At 49.4% G+C, this 23,252-nt stretch overlaps 1 protein-coding gene across 1 annotated transcript in view; it reads left to right on the forward strand.

Annotated features, from left to right (window-relative positions):
* The window catches only part of Dscaml1 (DS cell adhesion molecule like 1), a 325,942-nt gene that overhangs the window by 149,577 nt on the left and 153,113 nt on the right, over positions 1 to 23,252 (forward strand). The gene's annotated exons all lie outside the window — the stretch shown is intronic.

Below are 23,252 nucleotides of genomic sequence, written 5' to 3' on the forward strand. Positions count from 1 at the left end.
TCCTTGACCAAAGCCCCTGAGTTCTGTGACTATAATACAATCTGACTGAAGCGGCACCTCGCAGCCAGGGTACCCTCTCACCCAAGCTCCTCTCGGGTTCTGCTGGCTCGCCCCTTCTTTCTCCCTTCTTTTCCTTTGCTTCACATCCTTTGCACATCTCTTCCTCCTGGCCCCTCTGATTTCTCCTTCTTTTCCTCCCCCTTTCTCTGTTTCCCAGCAAAATTTACTTCAAAGCCCCTGCATGCTTCTCCTGAGCCCCTTGTGCACCCTAGGAAATGGAGAATTCACTAGTGAGTCACAGAACTTTTTTAATGACATATCTTGAAAAGTTGGGTCCCTGGGGCCCACAAGAGAGCTCAGTGGGTAAAAGTGCTTGCTGCATAAATCCATCTACTTGAGTTTGACCCCCCCGAACCCCTGTAAAGATGGGAGGAGACAACCAGCTCCACTAAATGGTAGATCCTCTGCTCCTCACAGGCACACTGTGTCACAAGTGCCCTCGCACACACACGTGCACATAATAATAATAATAATAATAATAATTAAAAATAAAATATTAAGACCTCTTTTTTTAAAAAAATCTGCTCTTAAAGCCGTAACACCCAACAACTGAACCCACATCCCTGGCTATTCAGGACTCAGGTACCGTGAAGCAGTGCCCAGAGATGGCAAATTTCTGACCAGCCCAGGATGAAATGGAGGATGGGAATGGGCCTAGAAAGCACCAGCAAGCAGAGCCAGGTCTTTCCCTCCCTATTCTCATCCCCTCGGCTTCCCCTCCTCCTCCTGTGCACCAAACCACATACGATTGTGTCTGTTTCAGAACATCAAAGAGCAGAAGAATTGCTTAAGAAGAAAATATCGGAGTTATGCATTTGAGAGTAGGCTGAGCTGCCAGTAACCTCCAGGGCTGCGTGTCCATCTTTAATCAGCCCCCAAAGGGCAATCTGTTTCTTGTTGGGCCTCCTAAATGTGGGCTAGGTGAGCAGCAACATGCCGCCGGCAGTCGGGGGTGGAGAGGCTTTATTGCTGGGCCATACTCACTTCTCAAGTCAAGAGGTCTTAACTCTTGCAAAGCATCAGACTGCAACATCTGGGATCAGAAAGAAAAGCTCAGATTCTGAGACCAGGTTAGGATCAGAACACCTAACTCCAGACTGTGACTTGCTGCTTGAGGGGTAGGGGTTGCCTAACATCTGCTGGGCAAGAGGCATGTGAGTAACTAGAGGGAAGGTCTGCACACAGAGGTGGCTTTGTGACCCTGTCATCTATGGCCACCAATACATCGAGGAGAAATCAAGATTGCAAATGGCAACATGGACACCCCAGGTGTAGTTCATAGACCTGAGCAACTTGAGTGAAATCTGCCAGCCTGCAGCATCTTGTGCCCAGGTTACCACCTCATCCTGACCATCCAGACCCACACCTAGGAGCCAGATGGACCTTAGAGACCCGTCTCACCGAAAAAGGCAGAAGCCACAATTTGAAGCACAGTATGATACAGAGGCTGGGAAGCTATGACCAGAGGTCCCATAGCCAGCAACAGTCTAGCCCAGCACTCAGGTTTCCTTGGTGCCCATTGACCTTGTTTCTGCTTGGTATGTGACAGCCTTTGACACATCCAAGATCCAGGACCCTGCCCACATTCTCCAAAATGTCCAGAAGGCTGCCTATGTTGACTGAATTATGAATGCCTCTGCCCCGTTGTTCCCCGTGACCACCCTGTCCCAGCCTGACCTGTATCCAGCAACCCCAGATATACAGCTGCTTCCCAGCTAGACTGTAGTTTCCTCAAGACAAGACTAAAAAAAACTGTATTTATTATCTGTGCCTCACAAATGCCCAGTCTGGCGCAGGTCACATGACAGGTGATTAAGACATAAACACTAACTGGAATCTGGCTTTATTGCTTCCCCATCTTGCTCCCATATGTAAGACCCCACAGAGTCAAGATCACAGTCAATGTGAGCCTGTGTCACAGAATCTGCCCACCCCCACCTCCCTTGTAGAGCTCCCCTTAGCAAGCGCAAAGCTGGGATGGGAACTTAATTGGCCAGGTAGCTCTGTGCCTCCTCCTCTCCTCAGGAACTGTATTCTGTCGCTATGTTGCCTATGGAAGAGCCAGCGTCTCCCCACAACCTTGCCATTCTGAGGGGGATTTGCGTCTTGATTATTTTTGAAAACAGATTTGTGAAAATTTTGATTTGAGAAAACATTCTTCTCCCACATGCTGAAGGATTGAGGGTCTGTAATCCCTCTCAAATCGCCGGGACGAGGCTGGTATTGCAATGTCGGCATCAGAGCTGACAAAGGGGGATTAGCGGGGAGAATTCTGCGTGGAAACCCGCCACGCGCTGAAGGCTTTTGGTGCAAAGAAGATAAGATAGGTACCGCCGAGCCATTTTTAACCCAGTTTTTGAAGCACTCAGAGGCCTCCTTCTGTGCTGACAGGGAGCCAGGGTGCGGTTTAGTGGTGCCTGCCACTTCTCTGCTCCTCCAGCTTCCTCAGCACCCTCTGCAGAAGGCTCCCCTCCTTAGAAAGGAGGTCCAAGCCCTGGCGGGGCAGGAAGATATGGACTCCAGGGCAAAATAACCAAGGGGTTTCCACGTTCCTGACTCCCCATCTTTCTTGGGCAGGTGTCACCCCTAATTCCAGAAGTCAGGGACCTCTCTTTGAGTTGTCTTTCCTGACCACAAGGCTGAAGGCCAGCTGGTGACATCCTGGGATTGGAAAAGCCTGTCTGGTACTATCCTGTCCTGAAAAGCTAGGTGGAATTGGGGATTAGAACCCCTGGCATGGAAAATGGCACTTCTTCTCTGGGTATATTTAGGCTTCAGTTAACTCCTGCAAACCTTCTTACTTTTCTGTAATAAACAGTGTCCACCTCCAAGAATCATTGAAGGAATTCAATGAGATAATGTACATAGAGCCCTTTTCGTGGTGCTTGCATGCATTACGTGAGTAAGAACACTTGCTTCCATGATTATAAATAAAGCAGTACTATGAAATATGGAGCATCAAAGCCCTTCCGAGGAAAGTAACCCACACTGACTGGAACTTTTTTTTTTAGTGGTGCTGATCATCATAGCACACGCCTTTAATCCCAGAACTCAGGAGGCAGAGGCAGGCGGATCTCTGTGAGTCTGAGGCCACACAATAAGTTCTAGGACAGGCAGGGCTACATAGTGAGATCTTTGCTAGAAGAAGGCAGGGCTGGAGTCTAGATGGTTGGTGGCTATGACTGATGGAAGGAGTCAGGGTCACCTTGGTGCCCATGCCCAGGGCAGAGAGCTTTTGTCCTTTGATGTCTCCTCCCTAAGACTCTCTTTCCAGCCTCCCCTTTCTTCCCCTATGGTTAGAAACCTTCTCGTAGTTTCAGTGACTCTTCTCCTCTGTTCATCTCTCCCATTGCCTGTCTGTCCAATGTTCTCAGTCTCAGTTCTTTTATTTTTATTTTTTTAGCTTTTCAAGACAAGGTTTCTCTGTGTAGCTTTGGAACCTGCCCCTGGAACTCACTCAGCAGACCAGACTGGTCTCAGACTCACAGAGATCTGCCTGCCTCTGCCTCCGGAGTGCTGGAATTAAAAGCATGCGCCACCACCACCCAGCCAATGTTCTCGGTCTTCCACAGCTTCTCATCTCTCCTGACCAGGACCAGCCCTTTCCCCAGTTGTCTCCCGGTATGAACAAGCGGTGCTCTGTCCCTGGTGCTGAGCATTCAGCCTTCAGCTTCTGGAGGTTCCTGGCTCGGGAACAAGAGCTTGGAGCTGCTCTGGCCTCCCACTCCACAAGCTGAGACACAGGGCTTTTGGAGAAGGCACTGTGGGGAGCTGGGGGGTCCTAGTGTCTTGGCATCAGAAATGTGACCTTGACAAAAGCTCACGGCCTAACATCTAGACTAGACACGGCATCCCACACGCCCCCTGCACACGCATACCCCAACTCCACGCCAGACAGGGATGAAGGAAACATGCAATGATTCAGTTCACTCTGTGGAGCAGATTTATGCATGAAGCCGAATGGATTCTTCCTTGACATCTCTTATTTTAATCCCTAGATTTGTTTCTATTTTTGTGTTTCCAAAAGGCCTTATTAGCATTGATCAATCTGCTATTTCTAATTCCTACCCCAGTTTGGGAGATTTCAGGGCTGCTGACTCTGACGCCCATCCTGTTCATGACATTCCTGACTTCCCATGGGAGAGCCTGCAGTGAGGGCTGCCTGACTAGATGCAGACTGTCTGCTGTCCAGGCCTGGTTCTGTGACTTTGAACAAGGTGTTTTCTTTCTCCGGGTCTTCCTTCACTTGTAAAATGGGCAGGTTAGGCTAGTTGGTGTCTTGGAGAAACCACTCCTGGATCTGTTCAGTTCTAGGTAGGAGTGTCCTCCGTTCCTCCTCTGCCAGAGAATTGCATCCCACCAACTGCATGAAAGGAAAAGCTGGTGCTGGGACCCAGGGCTACAGACTGGAGTCAAAGGATTCTGTACGACGAACCTGAAGATTAGAACAGACTGAGCTGGAAGTCACCTTTGAGGCTGCAGATTGGGAGTTTCAGAAAAGATTTTCCATTTTGCTGATGGAAAAACAAACCTGGTGCTTCCAACTATACCAGAGGCCAGGCAGAGATGATGGACCATGGGACCTGGGCCCCTACCATTCCCTCCCCAGCCCTGAGGCAATAGGCCTGCTGCTCCCAGTGCAGCGCAGGTCCCACTCAGGTAGCCCTGGGGTGGCCGGAGAAAGGATGCCGAAGCACCCATCCACACTCCATTCTTCATCAACTTCCTACACTGGGGTGCCAAGGGAGGGTAAGAGGTCTGGTTCCAGCTCTGTGCACCTGTCTGCTCAGCTCTGTCACCTTGAGCACCTCAGTCTCTCACCTTGTCACTGGAATAATGTCATGCCTATGTGCCCATCATGACACTATCGTAGGCCCAATGCAGTGGGCAATGAAAGGGCTTTCTACGTGAAGAATGTTTGAAAATGTAAGTCTAGTTATCAAGAAATTTTAAATGCCCTGGCCTCTGGAGAAATGTAGGGATAGGGAGGATGTTGAGATGCCTGTGGTCCCACGGGGAGAGAGATGGTGGTCCCCCGGGGAAGGAGAATCATCTTACTTAGAACTGCAGGGGTCTGGAAAATGAAGGACTTGTGAATCCTGGGGGTCATAAGGATCTTGCCAGCAGATAAAAGCAGATGGACAGTGGGACTTGAGATCCGAAAAAAATGTTGGCCTTCTGCCTAGATGCCCAGTCCAGGGTGGCCATGCTCCCAGGAGGTAATCTGGGACAAAGTGCATACCTTCTTTGAGTGTAAGTTTCCTCCTTGCTCCAAAGTAAAGGTGTTGAGCTCATCCTCGGTTGAATGGAGTGAGTATGTACAATGTGCTGGTCGTGCTAGGCGTGGCAGCTCGCACAGGTCCCTCCTGGAGACTGTGGAAAGGAGCTGAGTGAGGAGCTCTGCTAGCTGAACCGGAAGCTGAGCTAGGCCGTGGACAAGAGCCAGGTTTCTCCAGAGGTAGTGACTGTTATGAGGACAGGGGAATGTCTAAAAGTGAGACCCCAGGAGTCATAACACAATGGGGATGCTGTTGGTCAGCCCTGTGTTACCATACCAAAAACAATGAGGGAAGTCACTTTAATGACAAAAGGTTTGTTTTGGTTCATGCTTTGGAGGTTCCTGCCAAAAACCAAGTGGTCCACACTCTGCAGCTTGGTGAGGGTGGAAAAACAGGGCGGAAGTCTGCAGTAATGGAAGCCACTCGAATAACAAGCCAGAAGCTGAAGAGAGGTTGGGCTAGGGTCCCACAATCCCCTTTAAGGGCACACCCACAGTAACCCAAGGGCCTCTCCCAAAGGCTCCTCCTTCTAAAGACCCATAGCAGCTCCCAATGGTGCCACCTGGGAGCTACACCTTTTACCTATAGACCTTGTGGGCCACTCCAGGAAACCAAAATGGTGGTGATGTGGAGCAGAAACAGTAGCGTGAATCTTCCAGGAACTGAGTGAGATGCACCTTCCATCACAGACTTGTAAGAAAGCATCGGCCTGTGTCCAGACAACAGGGACCTTGCAGGCCCAAAGGGCATCCTCAGAGGGTGCCAAGCAAGACGCTCCTGAATGAGAGCGATGCCTAAGACCCCTGCTCTCTGTCTCTCTAGTGTGTGCCAGAAGACCAAGGGGAACCACCCTTGCCATCTCAGATGCTAGCAAGACCAGATTTGCTCAGTCCTATCTACCCATAAAGCAAAGGGATAAATTCTCTTTCTCTGGTGATAGGTGGCCACCTAAAAAAATTAAATAAATAAAATAAAATAAAAAATAAGAATGAGAAAATTAATTATCTGTTGTAATTAGTGTAATGACCTACACCATTAGAGGTTATTTACCACAGGGATAAAACTTCCCACCGTAAATGTCAGCTCAGCCTCCCGAATGTGCAGTCAGTCTCCCAGGAGCCGACAGACCTAGCTGGCTGCCACTTCTGTGACTTTTCCTCTTCATTCGGTTCTTTCTTTCTCCTTGGTTAGGATGCCGCTGATGAGCAGGTAGCGTGTTATCTGTCCCACTGTATAGCCAACGCTTTTGGCTGAGCCCTCAGAGTCTTGAGGGCAATATTTAAGAGTGTCCCATAGGGGCCACTACCCTAGGGAGCTGGGCTCTGCCTGGCCTGGGGTCTGCAGGGGTGGGATATGGAGTCACAGAGGCAGAAGATGCTTGGGAAGATGACAGCACAAGTCCCCAGCACAGGGGGAGCTGGACTGTATACTGGCATGGCAGCTGCCGCAGGCTTCCACATCCTTTTGCCTTTGCCTCTTTGGTCCTGCCAGTGACAAAGTAAGCATCATTCCTAGCACCCTTTGCAGATGAGGAGTAAGCTCAGGGGGGCCCATTGGCTGCAAAGCCCCCAGACTCTTTAATTACCTGGTAAGAGCCAATCTGCCTTGCCTTGCCCCACTATCCAAGCAAGGAAAGACAGATAAGCTAGGATAAAGTCCAGCAGGTCCCCTCAGTGTCACCAGGCAGCAGTGTGTGGCCCGCACTTACCACTTTGCCCTGCACTGTGAAGCAGGGACAAGAAAGGATGGACTTCCCCACAAATGCAGCCACAGGGGACCAAGGCCGAGCAAAGCAGATGGAAATGTGAACAAGTTGTCTGACTCTTAGCAGGGCTGAGCAATGCAAAGCCAAGAGGCATTTTTCATTTCTGTCCTGAAACTGGTATGGGACCTTTAAGCCCTTGACACCCAGGGATTAGCTCTGGAGAGTAAGAGAACAATCCCAGAGCCTGGTGGGATCCCCGCTTCACCTTTGCTGGCCTCAGGGTGCCTGCACAGCCTACTGGGGGCAGCCGTTTCCTTTGTCAATACCAAAGTCACACCAGCAAATCCAGAGGTAGTGACTGGTTGTGGGGGCAAGGGAAACTCCAAAAGTGGGGCTCAGGGGTGACATAACTCAAAGGGGCTGCAATTGCAGAAACACTGAGAGAGGTCACTTGTAAAGCAAAAGATTTGTTTTAGTTTGTGGTCTTGGAGGTTCCAGTGAGCGATCAAAGCACACTCGGCAGTTCGGTGAGGGTGGAAAATCATGGCAAGAGTCTGCGATAAAGGAAGCCACTCCGATCACAAGCCAGGAAGCAGAAGAGAGGTTGGGCTAGGGTCCTAAATTACTTTCAAGGGCAGGGAAGTCAATTGTGTCTTTCAAAGAGGACAGACATGGATGACTGGGCTGTTTTTCCTTGGGCAGTATGATAGGTAATTTTGAATGAATTTGGAGTCACCTAAGAGATACTTTGGGGAACATTTGGTGAAGACAATCCCAGAAAAGAATAGACTCTCCCACAATCTAGAGTCTAGGACTGAAAAAAAAACAGCTGAGTCCCAATACGCCCTGTCTTGCTTCCGGTTTGCCCAAATGTGAGCTAGCCCCCACTGCCACCGCTGTGAGCCAAGGCTGCGGCCATGCCTTCCCCATCAAGCCCCCACTGCCACTGCTGTGAGCCAAGGCCGTGGCCATGCCTTCCCTACCAAGCCCCCGCCCCCGCCACTGCTGTGAGCCAAGGCTGCCGCTGCACCTTCCCAACCATGATGAACTGTATCCCCAAATCACGAGGCAAAATAAATCTTCCTTCCTTTCTTGTCAGTTACTCAGTCAGAGCAGTGAACAACGTGCTTAACACATGCTGACAGTCTTACACACACAGGTTACTTAATGTCCCTGGACGCCACACATTGAACACTAACATCAGAACCCACAGGGCACACACAAGACGGATCCTCTCAGCTGACACCCAAGTTCAGCTCTGCCCCATGCTGGGTCCAGACTCCACTGTGACCGGTGGAGCTGATGGCCTTGGCCGGGTTTGGGACACCTCTAAAATGAGGAGTGTCCCCAGCTTTCCTATTTTCACACTTCCCCTGACAGGCTGTCAGGACGGCTGAGGCTCCCCTCCTGCTCCCCCTCAGCAGTCATTTATAGCTGAGCATGGTTTGAGTCACAGTGGCTCTTCTCCCAGGGGCATTGCTGTCTCTCACGGTGGGATAAAGAGCTTTGTCCTGGTGAAGAAGAAGCAGATGTTTAGAAAGGAGGAGGGAGGGGTGTTCTGTAAACTGGGGGGTCCTTTTCCAGGACCTGAAACCTTTCTTCTAAGATGATATCCAGGTAGCTTCCCCACTCCAGCAATCTGTTAGGGATGGGAAACATTTACACAGCTATTCAATGAAGCCCATGTCTGAAGAGACCCCAAAACAATGCTTCCCAAGCGTGACCCCACATTAAAATCATCTAGGTCTCTTTACCTTTTTAAACCTCAGGCTCTACCCAAGACCAGTTAAATTGTTCCAAGGAAAGCTGAGACAAGTTTGGGTGGGTCTTCAGACTACTCTGTGGCCCTGAGGAAAGACAAGCTTGAGAACCAATGACCAAGCCAGGCCTGCCTCCCACACTCCGGTTTTCAATCCTCTGCCAAGCTACAAACTTATCTCTTCCCCCACCCTGAGAAATCTCTGCTAGATGGTTCCTTCCAACCCCCATTCTCAGACTGGCTGGCTTCCAGGCCTGGCATTCTGAGTTGTGGTTATATTTGAACCCAGGGCTCGCAAGTCTGGCTATAGGGAAGGAAGTGAAAGAGCCTCCAGGAACCAGGTGAACAACTAGAAGGACCACGTGATGACTTCAAGGCTGTACGCTGGACCACCAGTGTGCAAAAATGACAGTCACCCAACTCATCTGGTCTGAAATTGTCAAAACAAAACAGAAATCCAACAGCATCCATGCCGAGAGCCCCAGAGACACTCTTAAGTATACGACGGGCTGACTTTAACCCCTCATCCCCTGAGGCTGCATTTGCAGGGGGGTTGTGAGCAGCCAGATAGCTTTCTGTTTGCAGGAGAATATGGTCTTCCATTCATGACTCTGTCAGGGGCCACAGGGTCAAGAACAGCCCTGCCCATTTATAAGGGTGCTAGAGACCAGTGCCCTCCCTTTGGTAGAGCTGGCTGGAGTCTTCCCGGCTCTGTCCCCTCCTTCTCACCCTCCTCTGTAAACGCCCTGTGATGCTGTCACTTCAGCCGATTTCAATCAAACTGAAGCTGGTGGGTGGCTTTGCGAGTTGGCTAGACTTACTTTAATTTGAAACCAACAAATGGTGAAAAGGAATTTAATGGTTTAATGAAGCTAGGCTGTTCCGTCTCTGTACCGCACCGCCTGCATGTGGAGCTGTCTTCCGCTCGTCCTCTAAGGCACCTGGCTGCCTGGCCTTATTCTCTTTGGACCAGGTCTTGACAGCGCCTGTAGCGACTGTCACTGTGCTTTTGTGCAGGGAAGCAGCAAGCCATCTTCTCCCGCATTGTATCTAGCATAAGTTATTCAGATTGGTCAACATCCTATGATAGAAGTACTCAACGGGTCTCAGAATGGAAGCCCTGGGTTCAAATCCCCTGTATATGACCTTGGTCGTGTCATTTAGATTCTGGAACCTCTGCTGCCTCATCTTCTTGGAGGTTTGATTAAGGTCAAAAGCTGGATTATGGAACATTTTCCATATACCAGAGCTATGTGTGTTGCATACCGCTGTGACACTGTGAGGGTCTGGAGCTCAGAGGACAATTTGAGTTAGTTTCTCTTTTTCCACTGTGTAGGACCAGGAGACAAAACTCGGGTTGTCAGGCTTGGTAGCAGGTGCTGAACCATCTCGCTGTCACATGTTCTATCATCGCTCAAACACCTACTGTGTGCACCTGCTACTATATAGTGTATTTTCATTGGTGCGAGGTCTATCATAGCACCTACTGCGTGCACCCGCTCTTATATGGTGTATTTTCCCCGGCACGTGGTCTATCACAGCACCTACTGTGTGCACTTGCTACTATATGGTATATTTTCATTGGCGCGTGGTTTATCATAGCACCTACTGTGTGCACCTGCTATTATATGGTGTATTTTCCCCTGGCACGTGGTCTATCGTAGTATCTGCTATGTGCACCTGCTACTACGTGGTGTGTTTTCACTGGCACGTGGTCTATCGTGGCACCTACTGTGTGCACCTGCTACTATGTGGTGCGTTTTCACTTGTGCCAACCTTCTGCAGTTCCCACACCAGCCCTTTGCAGCTGTTACTATTGTACCCACTTTGCGATCGAGGAAGCTGAGACCCAGAAAGGTTTAGTGACTGACTTAAAGTCACAAGACTAATACATGGAATGAAACTGGAACCCATCAGTCTGACTCCAAGTGTGTTCGTCTCTAACTTCATCCTTCATCCTTGTCCCTGTGAGGTCGGCACCTGTCCTGCCTGTCTACGTCTAACACAAATTTTTAGGAGTAAGATCATTTCCCCTCTAGCCATGGTGAGGACAAGAAAGGAAGGCCTAAAGAGCAGGCATGGCAGAATGGAGGCCAAGTCCAAACTGGTAGCAAGGAGACAAGCCTGCCTGAGCAATGGCTTGGAAACTCCCCTCTGGGGCTAATCTCAGGCACAGTGTTTCTATTCCGCGGAGCAGCTGGTTGGCTGTAGGTGTCAGAATGTCCCTATAAAACTGGAATCCAGTCTCATCTTGGGAGGGGGAGGGGAAGTGGAGCAGAGAGAAAGAGTGGGGGGAGGGAGGGAGCTGGCAGGCTTTCCAGGTACCGGTGGGGTAAGAGAGCAATTTGTTAGGTTCACACTGTTGGGGGCTGATGAAATTCCCTCCTAGTTCTGCCTTGTGCTGAGAAGCTGGATCAGGCCGGGCCTGTGGGCCAAGCCGCTTTCTGGCTACTTCAGAGCTCCCTGCCAGGGCTTTGGCTGCTGTTCTGGGGACGCTGGGTCACTGTTCTGTCCCATTCACATTTGGGACCTTGAAGCTGCCAGGCTGTCTTTACCAGGACGGGCTCCACAGCTTCTCAGCTCCCCTGTGACCAGGGCTGCGGCATCAAGTGCTTTCAGCGAACTCCTCTTAAATCACTCTCTCACAGAAGTTAGGGAACTGACATTAGCATCGTCATTTTCCAGACCAGGAAACTGAGGCTTACAGGAGATTAGCCAAGCATCCTCAGCTGTTTTGCTCTGGAGCTCCACGTGATAAGCCTGCATCATGCCTCGGTGGCCAGCAATGTCATTGGCTGAGCCATGTCATGTGACCTGCTGTGGGTGTGTATGATCCATCTGTAATCCGTCTCACCAACAAGAAGAGATGAGTGAAGCCAGGGAAGACTTCCCTTTCCCCAACTGCGGGTAAACTGGGGAGCTGGATGGGAGGGATTTCAGTCACACTGTAACTCCGGCTGGCCTGACTCACTGCCAACTCCCAGCAACCTCTCTGCCAGCTCTCTACTACAGATAAGTTGTCTGTATCCCTTTAAATCTATCACCATTTTGGAACGGAAATGCATTCACTGAGGTCCACGGTTAAGCTCTTTAGGTTTGCAAAGGCATACAAGGAGATTAAATGCATTTTCCATTTTCCTCTGAATCCTATTTTCTTTTTTTCTGAAAAAAATTCTCCACACCATGCTCTAGATTTTCCCTAAGGGAATCTTCTAGACCTGGAGGACCTGGTTTAGAATCTGGACCCTGATGGCCTAGATCATCCTTACATCCCAAGGATCTGGGCCCTGAGGGCCAGGCTCCCAAGGTCATGCCCAACCAACCTGTGGAAGGCTAGCCTGGATGCCCATCAAGTGCCCATTTGGATGCCCAGAAGCCTGTTCCTGCAGCCACTCCAGGACCAAATCCAAGGCTGTCCTTGAAGCACAATGAGACTGTTTCCTAGCGACCAGGTTGGACTGAGAAAGCTGAGACCAGCCGCCCGGGGCTGGAGTCGAGTCATGGAGCAGCAGGCCCTGACTTGGCAGTCCTTGCGGGAAGCATATGGGACCGAACAGATGGGCCAGGCACAGGCTCCCCAAGCTAGAACCATAAAGGCAAGAGCAGAGCTGGGGAGGGAACTGAGAGAAAATCAGGGAGACAGGTCCGGAGCTGACTCACAGAGCCAGGCTTGGGACAGTTGAATACTCCCATGAACGAACAAAGGGACACAGTTTCTGCACTGCCCAACAGCTGGTCTGGAAGGCTTGTCACTCGTGAGCAATAGGAGCCCTGAAGGCTCTCCCAAGGGGACCTAGGAACAGCCAGCAGGTGCTACTTAAGACAACCTCAGTAGCAAGAGATCCATTTCTGAGTCCTGTGCTCCATGGATCCATAAGGATACCTCTCCCCTTCCATGACTTTCCCCCCAGCTCCAAAAGGAGTGTCTATTTGTCTGCAAAAACTGATTTTTTTAAACCCAAATCTAAAGACACCACAGAAACAATGGGGGTCACATGGTCACTTGAGACAAAGGGCTCTGCACCCAACAAAAGGTGACAAGTGGGCATCTTCAGCTTATGTCAGGGTGAGCATGACTCATGGGCCATGTTGACACCCTGAGGAGCACCTGCAGGCTTGTCGCTTGAGGGAGCCTTCAGTGGAGGACTGTCCCAGAGACAGTCCTGCTGGGCACCTGGATGGTACAGAAGCAGGGCTCCTTTGTCCCACCCAGAAGAGCCAGCCTGCGACATAGGGACGTTCCCACCTTTCCACAGAGGACAATAGCCCATTGGAAACTCCAAGAAGAGAAAGGTAAGGCCTGGCGTGGGCAACACTCTTCTCACAATTAGAGCTTTCTTAAGTAGAACACAGTCTTTGGTAGGCAGACAGCTCCTGTCAGTGTTGAAGCCAAAGCTGAACAGCCACGTGGTAGGATGCTGAAGAACTCGAGCAGCCACCAGATGAGGTGAAGTCCCCCACCCCGGCCCTTAAGATCTAGAACTTTATGAAGAAGTTTGTTGAGGAACTAACAAATCCTATCCAAATAACTGAATTCGGTGTCCCTGGGCAACTGTCCTTTGTAAATGAGGCATCTTCCCGAAAGGGTAGGAGTAAAAGTAGCATGGGAGAGAGACTGGGGAGGGGACAGAGAGAAGGGAGTGAGAGATAGACAAAGAAAAAAGAGATGGGAGAGAGATTTCGGGTCTGGGTGTATCACGAATCTTTGCCAAGTGCTCGGGAAACAATGTCCTACATAGCTACCTGACCACAAACAAAGGGTCCTTCAACAAGTGGTAGCAAGACCTGGCCCTGCTGACCCCTTCCTCCACCTGGAGAAGAGTGTCCTGGAGTGTGACAAGAGCCATTCCTTTCCCAGCCTCTCTCAGAAGCCTCCTTTCACCTTGTGGCCTGGGAAGCAGGATTGTTCTGGGTCACAGGGCTGTTGTTCGCTGGACAGCCAGCCTGTGTGAGCCTGTGGGTTCTTGTTGTTTTTTCCCCCTAAATGGCTTAATCTGCCAGTGTGTGTGGAGCATCCTCAGAATCAAAGTGTCTTTGGCGTAATTATTGTTAATTGCACAGACTATTCTATAAACTCATCTAATTAAGAGAAAGTTATTAACTTTATAAAATATCTCAGGCATCCCACAGTGCCGTGTGTAGATGGAATAACAGTTTGAGAGGCAGCAGCATGAAATATCATGCAAATGATGAGGCTTATTTACTTCTTCTTAAAAATGTCACAACATCGACACCGCTGGGGGAGATTTTCCTCTCAGTTGCCCAGAAACATTGGAGCCAGTGGCCAAGCATGGAGCACACCCCTTCCAGGCCAGCCTCCTCAGAACAGGCCCAAGCGTGACTTTGAATGAGGTATTGCATGAGCTCAGATGATCTCCACTCCTAGGGACTATCTAGAACCCCAGATCTACCCTCGCTGTGCGACCTTCCACTGCCTACCTAACCTCTCTGGGCCTTTAGCAAAATAAGAATACTAAGCTCCTAACATTGCTGTAATGAAGTTCTGCAGTGGTAGCTAAGTCTGTAAACTGCTTGTCTTGCAAGCATGAGGACCTGGTTTCATGGTCAGAACCCACATTTAACAGCAAAAGCCAGTTGTCCAGGAGCATGTTTGAAACCCCAGCCCAGGAGAAACAGAAATAGGTGGATCCCTGGGGCTTGTTGTCCAGTGAGAAAAGAGACGATCTTAGAAATAAAAGTGAACAGTGCCTAAGGAATGACACACAAAGATGTCCTCTAACTTCCACATGCATACACAGTTTGCACAAATACCCACATACATGGTACATCCTCACACACATGCACTCACATATATACACACACCAGGAACACGCACACATACACACATACACAGGAACATGCACACATATACAAAAGTAAACCCTCACACACAGGAACATGCACACATACATATACACTCACCTACACCCTTATACACAGTGACACATGCAACTCCATAAATTAATAGATAGAAAATACTTACAGTTGCGTCTACCTGTAAGAACAGTCAGCAGATTTGAGTCGGTGTTTGTGTTTTGAGTACTGATAGACTTTTGACTGTAGCTGTGAAAACATCAGGCTCTCCCTTGAAGCCCCGTCTCAGCTGCTGTTCCTCTGTAAGATATTGTCAACTTCTGTACCACTAGTAATTAAACATGACTGTTATTTTAAAAATCAATCATGACCGGGCCGTAATCTGGGCAATAAATGTTTTAATGAAGTGTAGTGCACCTGGGTCAAAGGATGCAGATTACAGATACACAGCGAAATCCTCTGCCAGGAAGTAGACACAGCTGCATAACCACCACTTCCCTCAAGGACCAGAGCATTGCTGGCGCCCCAAAGGCCCTTCTAGTGTTTCCCTTCCAGTACCCCACTCCCTGGAACTGTAATGAGAGAAAGTAAAACAGAATGAAATCTAATTGCGATAGACTGAAGATAGACTGCCAAGGCTGACTGCTTGAACTCTATTCCCAGGACCCACAAGGTGTAAGGAAAGAAGGGACTTTGAACTGTGGCATGCACACACACGCATGCACACACACACACATCAATTAAAATTAAACTATAATTTAAAGCACTAAATCTAATTGTGTGACGTGTAGTGGAAGCTGACCTCTTTGGCTTAAGCTTGTTTGTGAGCTCCCTTCCATCCATCCAAGTGCTCAGGTGTGCACCCACAGCAAAGCAAACTGTGCCGTCCACGTCGATGAAACACTACTGTTCACCATGGAGAGGGACTGACCAAACCCCAGCAAGAAAGCCCCCTGAGAGCAGGGGAGGCTGTGGGGGCATTTCCACCAGAGGCCATTGCTGTGTTTGCTTGGTTTGGGGCATATCAGTGTTGTGCACGTTCCTGGGGTCCACGTGACATCTTAGTGCCTGGGAAAGGAGTGTAGTGATCAGAAGGGGGAAACGCACAAGCCTAGGCCTCAAAGGATTTTTATTTCTTTGAGTTGGAAACATTCAGAATGTGTCCTAGGAGCTATTTTAAAACATGCTGTTAATTGCTATCATCCTGTGACTGCAAATTATGAGCAAAAACGATTGCTCTAGTCCTTCTATCTCACTGCATCTCTGGGCCCATCCATCCCTTCTCCACCCTCCCAGCCTGTGGTAAAGAGGTCATGGGGTGGGGATAGCTCTAGGAAGATAATTCAGTGCTTGCTTGCTGTGCAAGCATGAAAACCCAAGTTTAATCCTCAGAACCCATGTTTTGTTTTTGTTTAAAGTCATGCTTGGCAATATGTACCTGTAATTCCAGTCCTGGGCAGGCAGCATCAGAAGAATCTCCAAGACAGACTGACCAGTCAATAGAACCACATCGCTGAGCTCTGGGTTCAGTGAGAGGCCCTGACTCAAAAATTAAGGTCAGGAGCAACTAAAAAAGACATATGATGTTGATCTCTGTCCTACACACAAATGCACAAAATGGAGTCACTCTGGACACCCTCCTAAGCCCTGGTGTCAGCTCCAGCAGTGGGTGCAGTCTATCTAGCTGTCACTCTGCCATGAGTGACAGCTGATGACAGTCTAGACTTGCTAAGAGCACTAAGCACCAATCCAGCAGGACAATGGGGAACACATTTGAGTGGTAGTGAGCATGCCATAACCCAGGTATCAAAGACACTCACCAGAAGGCTGCTTACAAGGAAAGTTACATCATCAAATGGCCGTCACTCTGATGATGGCCCCAGAGCCCCTTCCTTCACAGGGATTCTGTTAACTACAGGTTGCTAGATTGACCAATTTCAATGGGCAATGGGACAAACCTCAAGGCTGCCCACGTGAGATAAAGATGGTGACTGTGAGCTGGCCATGGGTCCCAGATCTGACCAGGCAGTGGTTTCCCAGCAGGAGGACTGTATCTCTACTCTGCAGACTTCCCCAGTCTTTCTATCTAGGCTGAGACTCACAGTCTCTAAAGGAACACTTGTCTTGTTCCAGCCATCTGTAGGATATTGCAAGGACTTCCTGCTCAAAAAGGGGTACTGCTTTTCTGCCAGAGCACCTACTTGGGGCACAGTATGTCACCTCATTCTTCAGGTAGAGTTCTTTCCACACAACCCACTCACATTGCTCAGCAGAGAAGTCACAGTAGAAGGGAGAAGATCTGCTCCCCAAAACATACCCTGGAAGTGTGTGTGTGTGTGTGTGTGTGTGTGTGTACATATGTATGTATGTGAAATCTTTCCTCTCTCTGGTCAGAATTCCTTGCCCTGAAGGATATACATAACACTTATTGCCCCTCTGGTGGCAAACTTCAGCATGTGCTAGAGGCTCCAAGGTATCAGGGTACCAGCAGCTCTTCCTCCTGTTGAGGGTCATGTGGGCAGTGTTATCTTTCTTTCCTCAGCATCATCTCCCCATTCCACAATCCCAGGAGTCAGCGAATGGGTTTTAGAATTCCATCTCCCAGCCAGAGAAGCCAAGCCAGGAGAAACTTAAGTGACCCCACCCCCATCCCAATTCAATCCAAATCTACCATTAAAGGGCATGTGGCCAAGAGCAACCTGGGACAGATTGACAAAAAGCATTCAATGGGGTTTGCCCTGCATGATTACCAATGACGGCAAACAATGCCCTCTGTCTGCGGGCATCAGAGCCTGCCCCAACTCTGGGCTCACCTCCAGCCTGACTCACTCCAGGCCAGGCTGCCCAGCAGGAGCAGAACCAGCCAGATTTTGAGAACAGTTGCTGGGTCCTGTGTGGTGACATGACTCTCCCTCTTTCCCCTACACATTCTGCTGAGAGTCAACCTTTCTTAATGTCAAAATCCTACCCTGGTGCTTTGATGGAGCCTGGGAGCGCAGGCTGGACCAGGAGCTGGGAAGACCTGAATCTGGGTCTCAGTCCATTACCAATTAAGTTGCATGACCTTTGTCATGCCACCGAATTCCCTGATCCTGAGTTTTCTCTTAAGTCCCACAGGGGTAATTTTCCCTATCCTGGGCACCTGGGAGTTGTTTTAATAATCAACATCAGGAGATTGGAGAAGGAAGTGGGAGAGGAGGAAAAATGAGAATCAGCTGAGGAAGATGCCTCTGAGATAACAGGGCTCAGGGCTGTGTAAGCAGCATCTAGGGCCATCTCCATCTCAGACCAATGAATCAGAACCAGGATGTCAGAGGATGCTTTGTTAACACTGGAGATAGACTGTAGCTAGCCCCAGACTTTTGATCTCCAGAACCTTCTGATCTCTGGAAACATAGATGTGAGCACCAAACTGTAGAGCGAGAGCCTGAAAAAGGATGGGGACATACCCACATGTACACATGGGTGCACGCACACATGAACACATATACACATTCACACACTTGCACATGCACACACTCACATACACACTCATACACACATGCACACATGCATAGACACTTGCACATACACATACTTACACAAATATACACACATGGGTACTCATGCACACATGCACATACATGCATATCGTGCACACATGCCCATTCACATGCACACACACTTGCACTCACACACATTCTTGCATTTAACACACATGCACACGGGGGAGGGGCTTAACAAAGAGATGCCTTCTGATCATTGTGTCATGTGAACATCTCAGAGTGAGTTTATACAAACTAAGATGGCTCCATGTCACCAAACTCTATCTTAGGGAACTCCTGCTATACAAACAATCCATCATTAACTGAAAACCACGTGTGGTGTGTGACTCTGAACAATCCTATACACACAGAGCTTAATGGATCTTAGCATCTAGGCAGCTGAGTGGCTTTCTCTGTGTCTCAGGAATTCTTCTGAAAAGGAAAAATGGTTATTGATATCTAAGAGCATCTCCTTCTGTCTCCAGATATAACCCCCCCCTGCCTTACCTCACCAACCAGGATGTGCCCCATAGACCTCTCTTGAACTCCCCTCCAAACAGTGACTCAGGACCAGGGTAGCTGCAGCTGCCTGCATCCCCTACTACCAGGCCTTGCAAAGGATCTGTCCTTGCCTTCCTGACACCCTCTCCTGGCTCTGGAGGCAGCTGGGAAGAGCCAGCTTAGTCTCTGACCGCCTGGGGCTGGTTATATTTGGATGTTAAAGGTAATGACACATCCCCACCAAGCCCTCCCTCTTGCCCGCCTGCTTCAGTAAAGTCTCCTGGCAGGGAGGGGGTTGGCTTATATTTAGGGCTGGCATTCCCTGGTAGGCATCCTGTTCAGAAATGGAAATTCTTTTAATAGCTAGCCAGACCCAAGTATTTAATGAGCCGGTCTTGACTTTTTGATTTCTTCTTCTTGGTGGAGGACTGGGAGCTGCCTCTGCTCATGAGGAGTCCCTGCTCGGAAAACATCCCGTGTTCCGCACTTCAAGAAGACCAAGAGCTCCCTCCCACTCCTCAGGGACCCTTTCTCCTGCTCCCTTGAAGCTTCTACCTTGCCTTGAGAAGCTTGTTTGCTTCTTCCAGGAAGTCTACCTGGATTTATCCACCTGCCTCCAACTGTGACATTAGGCATGCCCTCAAGTCTTTTTCTAGGCCACCTACAATTATCACTACAATGTGTCACCAACGATTATCCATGGCTTGTAAGAACGCCTGTCTCCTGTTTGCAGCCACAGAATACCAGGGCTGAAGGAATCATCTAGAGGGGAGACTGCCTTTAGAATCCGATAAAAGAGGGAGGCTGGGGCAGCATGGACCTCTACTCAGAAAAAATATAGACATGTATGCAGATTTATTCCAGGCTAGTGCATGTGTGTGGTATTGTCTACACATGTGTGTTGTATGAGGAGACCAGAGAACATTCCTCAAGCACTGTCTACTTCAATAATACTTGAGACTGTGTTTCTCACTGGTTGGAGCCCATGGAATAGAGCCAGCAAGTTCGGGGACCCATGTGCTCTAACCCCAGATCTCCAGGAATGGGCTTTGCACATGGGCTCTAGGGGCTATACTCACATCCTCATGCCTTCAAGGTGAGCACTTTTCCTACTGGCCTCTCCAGCACATGCCTGCTAGCATCCAGGGATTAATCCAGAGGCACAAGGACACGCAGATGCCCGTCCATGAACTCCAGGCTGTGTGTCTAACTCCTTAGCTTCCTGGTGCAAAATCTGTCACTTCCACAGAGATGGGAAGTGATTTTTTTCTCCAGGTCACACAGCTAGTATGTGGCAGAATGGGGTTGACATCATCCAAGCTTCTTCCAATAGCCCTGATGGATCTCCTGTAGGGGTCTCCTCCAGCACTGAGGCCACCAGTCCACAAGAGAGATCTCTGTACCCAGAAGTCCTTCTCTGCCACCCTAGTCGTGAACAGTGGCTGTGGAAAGAGACAGTCCATGTTGGTTCTGGCTATGCCTGGTTTCTGCAAGTACCCAGGGTGTACAAAGGAAGGAATAGGGCAGTGTGGATGGGAGACCCCTGGTGTGTCCAGGACTGTCCTTGCCCCAATGCTGCTGAGTGCTCTGGTGTCCCCCTCCTGGGAGAGTAGCTCCACTCCTCAAGAAAAATTTCCTTGGAATCTACGACATGGAACCTGATGCACAGCGGGAACTGGGGTGTGGAAGGAGGGGGAGCAGGTTGGAAAAGAGATGATGACATGACACCGGTGTGGAAAATGAAAACAGAAAGCTTCCGGCTGGTGGGAGACACCTGACTTGTCTGACGATGGAGCCTGAGTTCCAGCCTGGCAATCATCAGATGAGATAGAAAGTTCAAGCTACACGGAGACAGGCAGAAAGAGAGACAGGGAAGGCAGGGAAAGGGAGAGTTTCCCAATCTCACCTGCCCCTTGGGGCTGTGTTTCCATTTCTGTCTATCCAGGGCTCACTGGCTAACCCCTGGATGCAGAGCTCTGTGCCCAGGGCCACAGAGCACCCAGAAGACAGCATGGGCAGCCCACTGTACCCCTCCTACCTCATAATCCATGTGCCACTGGGAAGCAGAAAATCCACAGACTGCTGTGTTGTCTGAGGTTTCTGTCCTGCCCGGCTCCTGCAGTCGTTAAGTTCCAAAGAAATTACACAGAGGTCTACATTAGTTATAAACCGATAGGGCTAGTAGCTCGGACTTATTAACTCTTATAACTTATATTAGCCCATTATTCTTCTCTATGTTAGCCACGTGGCTCAGTACCTTATTTGGCAAGGCAGTCACATCTTGCTTCTTCTGTGGCTAGGTCATGACTGCAGCCTGTGCTTCCCTCTTCCCAGCATTCTCATTGTCCCACCCCTACTTCCTGCCTGGCTACTGGCCAATCAGCATTTTATTAAAAAATTAATACAAGAAACAAATGTTTACAGGGTAAAACCATTGTCCCACAGAACCACTGCAGTCTTCAGCCAAAGAAGGCTTCCTGGAAGGTGCCACATTGTAAGACTGAGCAGGTTTACTGGAGAGAGCTGGGAAGTACCCCTGGGAGGATGTACAGGAGAAGACACAGGTTATCTTAAGAGATGCAGGGTGGATGGTGCTGTTCAGGGAAGGGAAAGACTCAAAATCCAGACAGAGAAAATGTGTACCCCCCACAATATGAAGTGATGCAATCATGGCTGGTTGAGGGGAAGAAGATAGAATGATGGGTCTCTTACCAAGGTGGTCAAAGGGTAGGCACCTTTCACTAAGGAAATGGGGTTAGAGTAAGACTTCAGTGGAAAGAATGAGTTGGTTTTGTTTTTCAGTCAAGATGTTGAGTGCCACCAAGGACAGACATCTCAGGAAGACCACAGCAGTGACAAAGACACAGACCCTGACCTCAGAAAGTGAAGTCCAGTGAGGAGATACCCCTTTATCTGTTGACTGCATCGTTCGTTATACATATACCCCTGTGACAAGGAGAGAGCGGTCAATAGACTCTCGGCTTGGTCAAGAGGCGGGAGCTGACATGAGAGTTGAGAAATGGAACAGGATGTGTTTATGCACGTGTGTGTGTGTGTGTGTGTGTGTGTGTGTGCGTGTGTGTGAAGATGAACCTTTCAGAGCCAATGAGATTGCTCAATGGGTAAAGACATCTACCACCAAGCCTGATGACCTGAATTGATCCATGGGATCCACATAGCAGGAAAGAACCAATTCCCAGAGGTTGTCCTCTGACCCCTAAACATGGGTCATGGAGTGTGCAAATCCATATGCACTTGCGTGCACATACCCACACACAAGAAGATTCAATTTTAAAAAGTTTAAAGAGTATCCAAGAAGTAAGGAAGTGAGGGAGGCAGAGACTGTTGCCAGGGCTGGCAGTAACCCCTGAGGAGGCTGCAAGGGAGTAAGCAGAGAAGCCACGGGGTCCTTAGTCTTTCCAAATGTGCCAGCCACTGTAGGGGAAGATGCACTTCCCCCTACTGGGTGCTGATTAAGAATAGGTGGGTCCCTGGCACAGGGAGTGTAAACCCAGCAACATGAAATGGTCTTTAACTCAGCAGAGCTACGTCTAGGAATTTACCTTCCATGCACTGGAGGTAGCTCTCCATGCAGGCATTAAGTCTGTGTACAAGTATATAGATAAGGAGGGTTGGCTGGAAGCAGTTTAAATGCTCTGTAGTAAGGCACTGGTCACACAACTGTGTTACTGAGCACCTGGCAACCACGGTAAAGAATGGAGTGACATGTGTGCACCAATAAGGAACTGCTCCCAAGATTTTTAACTAGAAAAGGAGAGCCAGGAGCTCAGGGGAGAAGTGCGCCATGTGCTGCTATGGAGGTCCATGTCATAGATCTAATATGTCATGGCCTCTTCTCCCCTCATCTACTCATTGCCTCTGGCGGGTCTTGCTACACTTGGGATGGGAGAGGTGCCTCTGAGGGGCACTAGAGCGGGTTTGCAGCCTGTTGACAAGGTATCTGCTGACTTGGCAGCCCCTTAGTGAGAGGCACAGGTAAAATCAGGCCCCGCCCCCAGCTGTGGTGAGAACTAGAAGTGAGACTAAAGGGCAGCTGGAAGGAGGTCAATTGGAAAAATGTGGAGCCACAGAATAGAGCTATAGAAACAAAGAGAAGCAGGGGACTGGTCCCTGTGATCTCCCCCATGACCCAACAGAGATGTCCGAAACACCTTGTTGACATTAGGATGTTCACAAGGAACTGGAAGTGGTCATGGCTTTTCTCTTTCTTAGGCTCTTCCTTGGCTAGGAACAGTTGGAAAACTCAGCTGCAGAGTGTGGCTGCCTCCTTGGGGGGCTGGCTGCTGCATGAGAGGCTTGTTGCTCCTTGTAGTGAAGTTGGAGACTTGAATCCTTTTAGTTAAAAGAGGATTGGCCAGTGGGATGGCCTTCCTGGTCTTTCAGACACATTCTGAGGAGTGCAGGGAAATGGACCCGATTCACATACCCTTCCTGTTCTGAGCATGGTGGCCACAGAAGCAGGGCCAAGTGCAAAACCTTCCTCCAACTGTACCAATCTACCCTCTCACACCATCCAACAAACGCTAGATTTAAAGCTAAAAGGCAAACTATAGTGCTAGAGAGATGCACAACAAGGAAGAGTGCTTCCT

Source organism: Chionomys nivalis, chromosome 4 (genome assembly GCF_950005125.1).
Source record: "Chionomys nivalis chromosome 4, mChiNiv1.1, whole genome shotgun sequence".
NCBI lineage: Eukaryota > Metazoa > Chordata > Mammalia > Rodentia > Cricetidae > Chionomys > Chionomys nivalis.